Raw genomic sequence first — 13,468 nt, 5'->3', positions numbered from 1 at the left:
CCATTATGAGGATTAAAGAAAATTATAGAATGCCTAGCATAGTGCCTGACACTCAACAAATAGTAGCTTTAGAAAAATGTAACTATAGGGGCTTCCCTGGTGGCGCAGTGGTTGAGAATCTGTCTGCCAATGCAGGGGACACGGGTTCGAGCCCTGGTCTGTGAGGATCCCACATGCCGCGGAGCGACTGGGCCCGTGAGCCACAACTACTGAGCCTGCGCGTCTGGAGCCTGTGCTCCGCAACAAGAGAGGCCGCGATAGTGAGAGGCCCGCGCACCGCGATGAAGAGTGGCCCCCACTTGCCGCAACTGGAGAGAGCCCTCGCACAGAAACGAAGACCCAACACAGCCATAAATAAATAAATAAACAAATTTAAAAAAAAAATGTAACTATAGATCTTTAGTCTGATTACATTTTGGATTGACAGGATACTAAAATAAAAACTCTAAAAATCTTCTTTGATTAACTCAGCTGTGAACAAGCCACGTACGAGAAGGAAAAAAATAAAAATATCAATGTTATCGACAAAAAAGTATATTGCTTATACTTCTATTTTCTTTTCTTTTTCCTTAAGCTATAATTTGCTATAATTTGATATTTGATTTATAGTTCTTTATTTTAAATCAGTGGCTTTACATTTTGAAACAAAATACTTATCTGTCGATTAATTCTTTTTTATGCTGTCCTAAGTCTGTGTATGTCAATGTCGTACAGTGGAAAGTACACCCAGACAGCTCCAAAGTCCTGGATTCAAGCTTGACTTCCCTGCTTCTGACAGGGAACAATTAACAGAGCATTACTAAAAATTGCTTCCTTATCCATGAAATGAGGGTAATACCTCATAGGAAAACTTGACTTTAAAGGGTTGTCATGAAGGTTAAAGGTGAAAGAATGTTGGTAACTTCAGAGTGCTATATAAATGTATGATAGTGTCATCATTATTAGACATATTCTTATTAAATGCCAATCTGAATTGTTCTCTTGCCTCTGTTTAGCCAAATAGTAGTACTATTTAATTTCCACTTTAGGAAGATGACTTGGGAAGCATGAAGTCCAAAGGGAATCAAGGTTTGCTCTTACTCCGCAAATAAGAATAATGCAACACATTGTGTTTATTCATTATTTAACCATTTGGAAATGTGGGAGGAAAAAAAACAGAACTCCCAACTTTCTCCATTACACTTTTTTTTGCATGGTAGGTGTTTATTTTGAATAAATGAATAATTAAATGCTAGCTCTAAAAAATAAAGTTAGCACACATTTATTCAGTGCTTAGAATAGTCAGGATACTTGGCCAGGTGTGATAAGCGCACCAAAAATGAAATTGATAGAATCTCTGTCTTTAAAGAGAAAGAGACCTAATAGGGAGAATAGATCATGTCACATGTACAAATTAAATATAATTCACAATAGAAGATGAGTGTCAGCATCTGGAGGAAACCCCAGCTTAGATAATCAGATAATTTCTTTCTCCTCCAGGGCATTTTTATAGGACCTTATACTTTTTACTACCAAGTTTACTGAAATTGAACTAGCATGATCCAAGTGAACTCCAAGTTAGGCAATTAGGCCAAGGCTTGGTATCTTGATCAAAAATAATAAAAATAGAGAAATAAAGAAAAGATGGCTCCATTGCATATATTTGTTAGTGAGCCTGTTGAGAACACTGAGAGGAGATGATATATTTAAACAAATCTATTTCTTGATCTTATTTGTGTAGAGAAGAATGTCATTTTTGATGAAATGTGATTTATTTAGACAATGACACTCGGTAATGCAAGGAAAGGAAATTTTCTTCGCATGGTCAGGAATATTTTGGAGAGGAAGTCTAAACTTGGTCATGGGAAATAAGTTTTGGTGGAAAAAATTGCTCAGATAATTCCTCGTATTCATAGTTAAAACATGGGTAGATAGGATTTCCAACTATCAGATCAATATCTACTTCGTCTCTACTAAACCCAGATGCTATACGGGTCTTGATTTACTGTCTGCACACATAAGGAGCTATTCATTCCAGATTTCTCTAGCACACTCTTCCCAATCCCTGGAATACTTTCTTATAAATTAAGATTCACTTGATTTCTTTTTTTTTTTTTTTTTTAATTTTTATTTATTATTTATTTATTATGTTTATTTTTGGCTGTGTTGGGTCTTCGTTTCTGTGTGAGGGCTTTCTCCAGTTGCGGCGAGTGGGGGCCACTCCTCATCGCGGTACGCGGGCCTGTCACCATCGCGGCCTCTCTTGTTGCGGAGCAGAGGCTCCAGACGCTCAGGCTCAGCAGTTGTGGCTCACGGGCCCAGTCGCTCCGCGGCATGTGGGATCCTCCCAGACCAGGGCTCGAACCCGTGTCCCCTGCATTGGCAGGCAGACTCTCAACCACTGCGCCACCAGGGAAGCCCCTTGATTTCTTTTAATTACCTATCTTGATTCACCATTTCTGCTATTTAGGATCATTATTAATTTTAGTTTATTGACTTTTTTGCAATATCTTATTTCCAATAGGTCATCAATTCACATAGATTTTTAAATTTTGTTTTCAAATTTGTGAATGCAACACACGTTCAAAAAGAAAATAAAGAATAAATGTCCAGTACAATGAATAGTAAAATAAATATCTACACAACTATCACACAAGTTAAAAAAAAAAAAAAAAAGTAATACTGACAAAATCCCAGAAGTGCTTCTTATGTGATTCTCCTGGGTTTTCTATGTAGAAAATAAAATTGTCTTTTTATAACAAAAATTTTGTTTCTTCATTTCTAATTATCTTATCAATCTTGTTTTGTTGAGCTGCATAGAATCTAGAGTATTATAATTACTATTTCTTATGCGGGACCGTATTTAAATGGCATAAAACCCAAATAGAAATTTTGAGATACTAGATTTTCCCAAACAGGAACTGGCAAGTGGCATCTCTCTCATGGTGACTATAGAATCCCTTTTAGTATCTTGGATAATTAATGACCTTTTTTCTAATTTCCTGTCATATTGGTACTTTTTATTTATTAATTATATAATTTTTTCATGTTTTTGTTTAATAAATGTGAATTAGCAATTCATAAATGGACTCACTCACCAAATGTTTATGATATAGCTGGAGAGCTAAAACATATACACATAAAACTTAAAATTTTTTACTGAATATTTAACAATGATGTAGTAATTAAAAAATGATGTAGACAATAAATGCTTTAAGATTTCTCGTGAGATGATATGTATAGAGAGAGCTGATTTACAGCTGGACTGGAAATGCTGGATCTTTATCTCTGGGGACCCCTGGATGTCTGGTTTTACTTTTAGCCAAGATAATGGCAGTGGTATTTATGATGCGCTGAAACTCCCCTAGTGACCTCTAGGTCAGTTTCTTTACTGAAGGTCTGTAACTGGCCTAACCGGTTTGATAACCTGACTTGATTACTTAAAGAGCCACTGAGAGCTTTTGGGAGGATTTCTCCCTAAGATCCCTGGCACAGATTTTCTGGTTCAAGCAAGAGGCTCAGTCCATTGCCTGGTGCACAGAGAAAGGGTCCTGGGGAGTTTGGGCCAAGTGACATGTCTTGGACCTCTGATGCTCCCCTGCATTCTTTTTCCTGCTGTCCTGTACCCTTTACCTTGAAATAAAAGTCTCACGTGAGTGCACTCTGTAGAGTCCAGTGGTGGCATACCCAAACTGGAGAACACCTTAAACTTAGTTGAACACCAGACAGCTACCCGGATGGGACATCTGAAATGACACTCCCCAATGCTGTAATTTAGATAAGAAAGGCTAAGGCGTTGTCTAGGAAAAGGAAAAATGAGGTAAGTGGTTAGGAATGAAAACATTGTTTCCATGTGGTTTCTCCCTGTCCACACCTAGGCTGAGGTCCCCAAAATATTCCTTCTACTCATGAGCAGAAAAGCATTTGTAGACCCAGGGCCTAGGGAGGTAGCTAAATGGATAACACAAGGGATTCAAACAGAGGGGAAGTCAGTCAAGAAGATGTGTCTTTCTAGTGAATATAACAAAAAAGATTGGGATTGACATATACACACTACTATATATAAAATAGATAACTAATAAGAACCTACTGTAGAGCACAGGGAACTCTACTCAATACTCTGTAATGACCTATATGGTGGACATATGTATATGTATAACTGATTCACTTTGCTGTACAGCAGAAACTAATACAACATTGTAAATCAACTATACTCCAACAAAAATTAATTTTAAAGAAAAAGAAGCAGACTCACAGATACAGAGAACAAGCTAGTGATTACCAGTGCGGGAGAGGGGCAATATAAGGGAGGGAGGGTGGGAGGTACCAACTATTGGGCATAAGATAGGCTCAAGGATCTATTGCACAACACAGGGAATATAGCCAATATTTTGTAATAACTGTAAATGGAAAGTAACCTTCGAAAATTGCATAAAAATAATTTTTTTTTGTAAAAAGGTAAGAGGTGGCTTTTTGCTCCTGTCTGTTCTAACTAAAATGACTGAAAGCAGAGTGAAGCTACCAGAGTCACTGTGTTAGGACCTGTGACTGTCTGTCTGTAAGGGGGAGGAATGGAGTGTCCAGGAAGAATTTGCTTTGACTGGAATTTGGTAAAGAGTTAAGTTACCTTTTCCATACATTTTGCAGCTCTTTTTGGAATTGCTTTTGAAATGGAAATTGGATTTGGAAGGTTAGAGGTGACAGCCTGTGCAATCTTACTCAGGATCCTACACTGGTTTGCAGCCTTCCTAGAAATGGGTGTAGAGGGACGAACTCTCACTCTGTTAAATTGCATAAATTGCATAAAGGCAAGGGTATGTGGTGTGTGCCCTGAAAAGGGATATTGCCTACCTCCTCTCTTACATATTAAATGGAATACCCTGAGGCCGCTGAAATGCTGGAAATGCTAGAAGCTTTAGATTGATTGCATGATGATGCATAACCCAATACTAAGACTCTGACTCAGGTGATGACTAATGCTGAGATAAAAGGGAGCTACAACTTCGTGGAATCCTCAGTACCTACATCGTTGGGGGGATAAGAGCATGTGAGGGAAGCTGCCCCAGATCTCCTTGCTCAGCTCCCCTGAATGGGATTTAATGATAGGAAAAAAATTAAGAAGACTCAGAAGAAATGGAACGATAAGAATATGAGAGATGGGGGGGAAAAAAACTTTGGACAACTGAACCAGGCAGAAATGTCTTATAGTTGATTAAAAATGGCATGAAAAAGGAAGAGATCGGGCTTCCCTGGTGGCGCAGTGGTTGAGAATCTGCCTGCTAATGCAGGGCACACGGGTTCGAGCCCTGGTCTGGGAAGATCCCACATGCCGCGGAGCAACTAGGCCCCTGAGCCATAATTACTGAGCCTGCGCGTCTGGAGCCTGTGCTCCACAACAAGAGAGGCCGTGATAGTGAGAGGCCCACGCACCGCGATGAAGAGTGGCCCCCGCTTGCCGCAACTAGAGAAAGCCCTCGCACAGAAACGAAGACCCAACACAGCAAAATAAATAAATAAATAAATAAATTAATTAATTAATTAAAAAACAAACAGACAAAATATTAAAAAAATAAAGGAAGAGATCAATGAAGTAGTCAGTAAATGTTAATGAATCACTATAAAAGATTACAAAAGCTCCAACACCAACTCCTCAGATTATAAAATGACAGTCACTCAATTTATCCTAGCTTTGATGGATTAAAAATCTGAGTATTACACATAAGCAAAGTCTAAAATCTCTTCAGAGCCTAGGCTAATGGAAAAAGTGCAGAGCAAAGAGAGAATTATGACTTTGAGTGATGGGAGAACCCAAGTCCCAGAAAAACTCCAGCCAGGGACCCAAGGCCATTTACACTGGTCTGGTACCAGCAGCCTATGGGTGGTGAAAAAACTATTGGGATTGCTGGACATTGGTACCTAAACCTGCTCATGAAGGGTTTAAGGGCAATATAACTACATTTGGAGAATATGGTGATGTAAGTGTAGAAGGTTTGCAAGTGAAAGTATGGTTCAAAGTGGGGATTTGTGAATACAAATTGTGCATGTTTATTGCCTCGCTCTTACAAAGAATGTATCATTGCAATGGATATGATGTCTGAATGGGGACCCTTCCCTTATCCGAATCATTGAGAGAGGGATGTTGTGCAAGTCTGCTCTGGTTAATTTAAAACAATATAGGATGCCCTGGAGAGCAATTTTGGCTTTAAGTATGGATCTGTGATATGCAGTGATATCAGTGACCACAAATCCCTTGATTCATAGTTCAGTAAAGTCTCTAAGAAAAGCTGAGAGCTTGGAGGTTAACTTTACATAGTTAGAGAACTGAATAAGGAAATCGGTGATGATGGTGGAAGTTTCTACTACCTGCAGTTCTGCTGACTGGAGCTTCTGGCAAAAGTCTGTTACTGCCATCCAGCGGCAACAGCCAGGATTATTGGATGAGGACTAATGGACTGGTAAAGTAATTTGGAAAAGGGGGGCTTAGATGACTAGAAAATTAAAGGAACATTGAACTGGGGTCCTCTGTTATGGAAAACCTTATGGATCTGAAGAAGGAAATTAAAGTGGGACATATTTTTGCACATCAGAAAGCCCCCTTCCCATTTCTAAGGTGACGAGCCAAAAAGTAAATGCCCCACTTGCACTTTGAAGGTAGACTTTTGGATACAGGAGATCAGTGGCTGGAGAGACATTCAAGCAACGCAACAGTGGGCAGGAAAAAGATGTATTCAACTATCCCACTCAGAAACTTGAAAGGTGATTAAGAATTGTTATTTTTGTTGACAAGAACATGAGAGACTAAAGATAGACATGGGCTTCATACCAAGGTGATCTGGGTCCACCCATAGCTGGCAGGTAAATTTATGATTCTGTGGTGGATTCCAATGGGTCTTCACTGGGATAGATATTCATTCTGGGTTTGGATTTGCATATCTGGTAGCTGAAGTAAATTCCCCTAACACAGTAGAAGCTAGAACAGAAAATACAGTTTCAATATGGACTTCTTGCTTATTTATCGTCTAATCAAAGAACCAATTTTATCACAGGTACACTGCAATGTGAACTAAAAAGCATAATATACAGGGAAGTTTACCCCTACAAAGTTGACTACGAATTGGAATAAGCAGATGAAACACTTGCTTACTAAATTGGGAATGATCATGGACTGAAGGGATGGCTTCCAAGATTGGATAAATGTGTGTTCAAATTTAATATGCATAGAAGTAAGGGGGGGGGGGGTTGTCATTAGATAGATTGTTGAGAAACTGTGGAGAAGATGGAGTGGAGGGAGTGGGGCATAGGAGCGTACATAAACTTTTTCTCTACCTGTAAATTTTTTTCTTTATCTTTACCTGATACTGTAGTGCCAGGACTTCGGTTTCATGTAAGAGTTTCAGATAAAGAATCAATTGCTTAACATGACACCATGATGGTAGCCCTAAATATCACTGTACAATTTCCTAAGGGAATGATGGGTTGTTTTTTTTCCCCACCTGCCTAAGCTGGATCTCTGTCTGCTTTCCTACCCAGTGAATGGGATAGTCATAAGCTTGTACTTATCCAACCCTACTCCATTTGATTGAAATGGACAAAGGGGAAGACATTGACAAGACTCCCTCTTGCCGCCTGTATGGGTCAGTCCTCTGCTGAACCTTACAGTTGTACTGAGAGGATGGAAGGAGGATGTGGATGAAAATCAATAACAAATTTAAAGAAGAAATGTTTTCTGATCTCGGGGGCTTTCAAATTACAATGATGGGGCAGACATAGAACAGACATTCCCTTTCCAAAACTGAGAAATGGCAAGGAAGCGGGGGAGTCATGGGTCCTCAACAAGTCTGAAAACTAGCAGAGCAAATTCCATTAGATTTTAAGGCTTGAGACTAACCCTCTTTGGTTGAATGCTTTGTCTTCTGGGCCCCTCGGTGGCAGCCCTGGGTGATGATCTGCTTCCTCTGCTCCTGGGAAGCAACCCCGCCGCTTGGAACGCATGATGTGGCCCTACATTTTGGAACTGAGACGGCTCCCTTGGCCTTTAGCCTCAAAGTCCTAATGTCAATGACAGATCCACTGGCCTCTGAACTTCCCTTGAGGTCATTCTTCCCTCTTCTCAAAGAATAACTGATATTCACAGCCAGATAGTTCTATTTGCCTGTTTCCTGCCTGTAGAATCCCAGATGTCTGACAGCCTTCCTTTATTTCATCTCATCTCTATCTCCTTCAGTCCAAGCTGCATGTGTTTCTGCTGAAATGGTGGATTGGACTCACAGATCACATGCCTAGTCTCTTTAGCAAACGGTTGTCCAGCTACACCCCTGATGTTCTCTCCAGAACATGCTTCCTAATTTTCTACAACGTGGATTGGCTGACAATTTCCACATCTTCACATTCTGGTTAAAAATTCCTTCTTTGGTTTATTACTTTCCCCACTTACAATTTCTTCTTGCAGCCCAACAGAACACAATTCAGATAAGTTCTCTTCCTCTTTATGATAAGGATGACCTTTCCTCCAGTTACCCATAACATACTCTTCATTTCTGTCTGAGATAACCCCAGAAGCACTTTTAACATTCATATTTCTACAATAGTCTCTTCAAGGTAACCTAGACTTTTTCTATCAAACTCCTCAAAGCCTTCTAGCCTCTACCGATTACCAAATTCCAAAGTCACTTCCACATTTTAAGGTATTTGTTAGAGCAGCACTCCACTTACTGTTACTAACGTCTGTATTAGTTTCTGGTGCTGCTATAACAAAGTACTACGAACTGGGTGGATTAAACAACATAAATTTATCTCACAGTTTTGGGGGTTAGAAGTCCAAACATCAAAATGTTGGCAATGTTGATTCTTTCTGAGAGCTGTTCACTCCATCCCTATATCCCCCAACTCTTAATTATTTCATCATTAACTCCAAGTCTAAAACCTTATCATCTAAATCAATCAAATCAATTAATGAATGAGACTTGGCATATGATTCTGGTCTGTGCTTCTCTCCTAGTTTCTGGTCATTTCAGGCATTCCTCAGCAAGTAGATGGCATTCTCTCTACATCTTTACTTTGTCTTCCTTTTATGTGAGTCTATCTTTGTGTCCAATTTTCCCGTTTCTAAGAACACCCATAATATTGGTTTACACCATAATGACCTCATTTTAGCTTGATTACCTCTGTAAGGGCCCTATTCTCAAATAAAGCCACTTTCTGTAGTACTAGCAGTTAGGACTTTAAGATAGCTTTTTTGGAGGAAACAATTCAACCCATAAAATTATCTATATTATTTGCCTTCTCCTTGAATAACTTATTTTAATATTTCTTGAGGGTCTTATCTAATTGCGATGAATTACCTCAGCTCTTGTTTGTCTGAGAAAGTCTTTATTTTTCCTTCACTCTTGAAGGATAATAATTCTAGGTGATTGTTTTTTTCCTTCAACACATAAGATATTTCACCCCATTCTTTTCTTGCTTGCATGGTTTGTGACAAGAAGTATGCTGTAATTCTTATTCTCCTACCTCCCAGCTGTCTTTGATTTTCTGCAGTTTGAATATATTAACCTAAGTATGGTTTTATTTGTTTTTGGTATTTAACCTGTTTTGTGATTTCTGACCTTCTCGAATCTATGTCTGTCATTAATTTTGGAAAGTTCAGGACCATTATTACTTTATATAGTTCTCATTTTATATTCTCATTATCTTCTCCTGCTGGTATCCTTATTACACTAATATAACAACTTTCCATTAATTAAATAAATATGTACTGAACACCACTATGTAACAAATACTATCTTAAGAACTAGAAATATACCTGTGTACAAAAGAGACAATAATATAGTAGATGAATTTTAAACTGTATAGAGATATGGTCAGAATATTTCTAAATGATTTCACCTTTAATTAGAAACTGTATACTGTTGAACACTTTAGGTATAACTTATTTTGATCACATTATTGAGATATAATTTATATAACTTGCAATTCACCACTTTAAAGTATAAAATTCAATGGCTTTTGGTACATTCACAGAGTAATTTATCTATCGTCACAATCTGTTTTAGAATATTTTCATTGCTCCCAAATGAGAGCCCACATACCTTAAATGTCACTCTTCAATCCTGCCATTCTACCCTCTAGGTGTAGACAACTAATAGTCTGATTTCTGTCTGTGTAGGTTTGCCTATTCTTGACATTTCATATAAATTGAGTCACAATATGTGGTCCTTTGTGACTCTTTCACGTGGCATAATGTTTTCAAGGTTTGTCTATGTTTTAGCAAGTAATGATACTTCATTTATTTTTTTTCTTAATAATATTCCATTGTATGGATATACCACATTTAATTTATCCATTCATCATTTGATAGACATTAGATTGTTTCTACCAATTAGCTATTATGAATAATGCTGCTGTGATCATCCGTGCACAAGTTTCTATAAGGGCACATGTTTTCATTTATCTTTCATTTCATTTCATCTCTCTTGCATGTACAACTGAGAGCAGAATTGTTGGGTCATATGATAACTCTACTTTAACCTTTTCTGGAATTGCCAGACTGTTTTCCAAAGCAGTTGCACCATATTACATTCACACCAGCAATGTAGGAGGGTTCCAATTTCTTCACATCCTTGACAACCCATTATTATGTTATATTGTTATTTTTATTATAGTCATCTTAGTGGGTATGAAGTGTTATCTCATTTGCTGTGCACTTCCCTGATGGTTTGTGATGGTGAGAATATTTTCTTGTGGTTTTTTGTCCATTTGTATATCTTCTTTGGAAACATAATAGCTCAGATCCTTTGACTATCTTTTAATTGGGTTATTTGTTGCTTTATCATTGAGCTGTAAAATGTTTAAAATGTATTTTAGATTTCATGAGTGCAGTTGAGCTGGGAGACAGAGCACAGCTGCCAGGTGTCAGAGTAGCCATGTAAAGCAACAAGGCAAAAATGAAGGAGTTAAGCCTTTTATCACTAACCAAGATGGTATAAACAAGAGATTAAAATCAGAGGAAGTACAGACTCCCCTTTTCCATTTTTCCCCATGGAACAATGTACCATTCGAGGGTCACGTGGATCAGCCTGGTGCGGGGGTTGTCTCATGGTCAAGGAAGCCCCCAAAAAAAGCCTCTGGCAGTTTTATGGACCATGGATTTGGGAGGAGAAAGAGGGATAAAGCTTGTGAAAGTGCTGGGTACTGAGTTGGAGTAGTTTAAAGTGTCTTCAAGGTGTTCTCCTCCTCCCCTACATAAGGAGGTCTTAGCAGAGGTGTTTGGGAAGATCTGCCCAAGGCTAGGAATGGAGCTAGGAATGCAAAAAACAGCATGACCTTGACCAGCCAGAGACGCATGAGTCCTTGACTACAACTCTCTTCAGAAACTGCAATGCGTAGCTATGCACCAAATTCGATGTGAGGAGGGAAAGCTTTCCCATATGAGGCCTGCCTGGTAAAGCCTTGGTAATTGCCTCTGCTCAGATATGAAAAATCACGCACAGATTTTTACTCAAGAGTTGAACTTCTTATTAGATACAAGTTCTAGTACTAGATACCAGTACAAGTATACTAATTACAATATGTTTTGGGAAACTTTTCTCCTATTACCTACATTGTCTTTTCACCTTCTTGATGGTTTGGGAAGTTTATATTGATCTATCTTTAAGCTCACTGATTTTTTTCCTTAGCCGTGTTCAGTCTACGGATGAGCCCATCAAAGGCATTCTGTGTTTTTGTTACAGTGTTTTTGATTTCTAGCATTTCCTCTTGATTCTTTCTTAGAGTCTCCATCTCTCTGCTTACATTACTCATTTGTTTTCACATCCTGTCCACTTTTTCCATTAGTGCCTTTAGCGTATTAATCATAGTTACTTTAAATTTCCAGTATAATTCCAACATCTCTGCCATATCTGAGTTTAGTTCTGATACTTGCTTTGATCCTTCTGTCTTTTCTTGCCTTGTAGGCTGCCTTGTTATTTTTGTTGAAAGCCTGACATTATGTGTTGGAGAATAGGAAGTGAGCTAAATAGGCCTTTAGTATGAAGTTTGTGTTAATCTGGGTAGGAGTAGGTTGTGTTTAATGTTTACTGTAGCTGTAGGTGCCAGAGTCTCCCAGTGAATTTAGTGTCCTTGTTTTTGTTTCCCCTGTTGACTTTGTACTTTCCTAAATATTACTCCCCAGAAGGAGTCTGTGTCTTGGAAAACTAGCAGCTGCAATCCACTGTTATTCTACTGGAGGCCTGTTGGTGTGGTGGTAATGTGGGGTGGGGGAGAAGAACCATTTTGTAATCATATGATTAAATCGCCTTCTTTTAGTAGGTCTATGTCCCTGTGCTCTGACCTTCACAATTTTTTTTAGGAAACATTTTCAATTTTTATTCTCAGGATTATTAATCAAAATTGCAGCAGCTTATTTACAGAACCACAGATCAGTAACAGAACAGGAGGGAAATGAAACTTACAAGAGATATCGTGAAAAATTCCAAAGGAATACACACTAGCTAAAAATCTACAGTTAAATTGTGGTTGCACAACTGGCTATAGTCAATCCTGTATTTAATCAGTAAGTTCTTCTTTATATCATAGGCTTTCTCTTTTCCAACTTGTCACGATTTGGCTTTACATTCGAGAATTTTTTTTTTTCTTCCAGTTTTAGCCTAGTGATAACCACCTTGCTCAGTTGAACGTCCACTTGGACAATTGTACTGTTAGCCTTCTCGCACCCACTTGATGTAGATGATATATTTCTTTCTGTGCACCTGCACTGCGTTGCCAATTTGCTGACCTAGGTAGTGTTCCTGGGCCACCTGGAGCTCGTCGTCCTTGCAAAGGCGGATAGACCAGACGTTGTACTTCTGCTGCATCTCCTCTGAGAGCCAGGTAGACATGGGCCAGGGGGCACTGAAGTGGTGTTTGCCGCAGTCCTAGGTCACAAAGGGATTGAACTTCATGATGACTGTCTACCTGGCACCGGCTGGGCTCAGAAGTGTGCGCCTTCACATGTATGTGTTAGATCTCCTCTCCTCCTTTGGTGACTCATGAAATCTAGAGGGTGACGCAAGTGAGAGAAGTGCCTGTATTGCAGGTGTGACAGGCTCTGATGAAGTTTTATTTTTCCCTGGAGAATAGCCCTTTGTTATGGAGAAGACTTTAGGCATATTTCACAATTGTTACTCTTCCTCCTTTCCTGCCAGAGCCAGGAGGGGCTCTTTCTCAGAATTTCACCATGAGGACCTAGTGGGTTTCCTCGAGGTAAAGCCCAGGAAAGTGTGAGGCCCCATAAGGCTCCGACCACCAGGAGCTTCTCTCCCATAGGTTGGTCCAATTCAGTCTCCAGCAGTTTATCAAAATTACCATTGAAGTGTTCCTACCAGTTTATGATTCCAGTGGTTTCTGCTCTTCGGGTAAACAGATCTCAGCTGTGACTCTTTGGAGTCACCTGTCTAGATTTTGGGGTGGCAGTTTTCCCAACAACCTCAGTTCTCTGGTAGGTCCAAGAAGAGTT

At 39.1% G+C, this 13,468-nt stretch overlaps 1 pseudogene; it reads right to left on the bottom strand.

Annotated features, from left to right (window-relative positions):
* Nucleotides 1-12,507: 12,507 nt before the first annotated feature.
* LOC102999340 (60S ribosomal protein L26-like 1) lies at nt 12,508-12,914 on the bottom strand (annotated as a pseudogene).
* Nucleotides 12,915-13,468: the final 554 nt, after the last annotated feature.

This window comes from Balaenoptera acutorostrata, chromosome 6, assembly GCF_949987535.1.
Source record: "Balaenoptera acutorostrata chromosome 6, mBalAcu1.1, whole genome shotgun sequence".
Taxonomy (NCBI): Eukaryota; Metazoa; Chordata; class Mammalia; order Artiodactyla; family Balaenopteridae; genus Balaenoptera; species Balaenoptera acutorostrata.
Note: the sequence above shows the minus strand (reverse complement) of the source record. Positions and strands in the feature narration are given on the sequence as shown.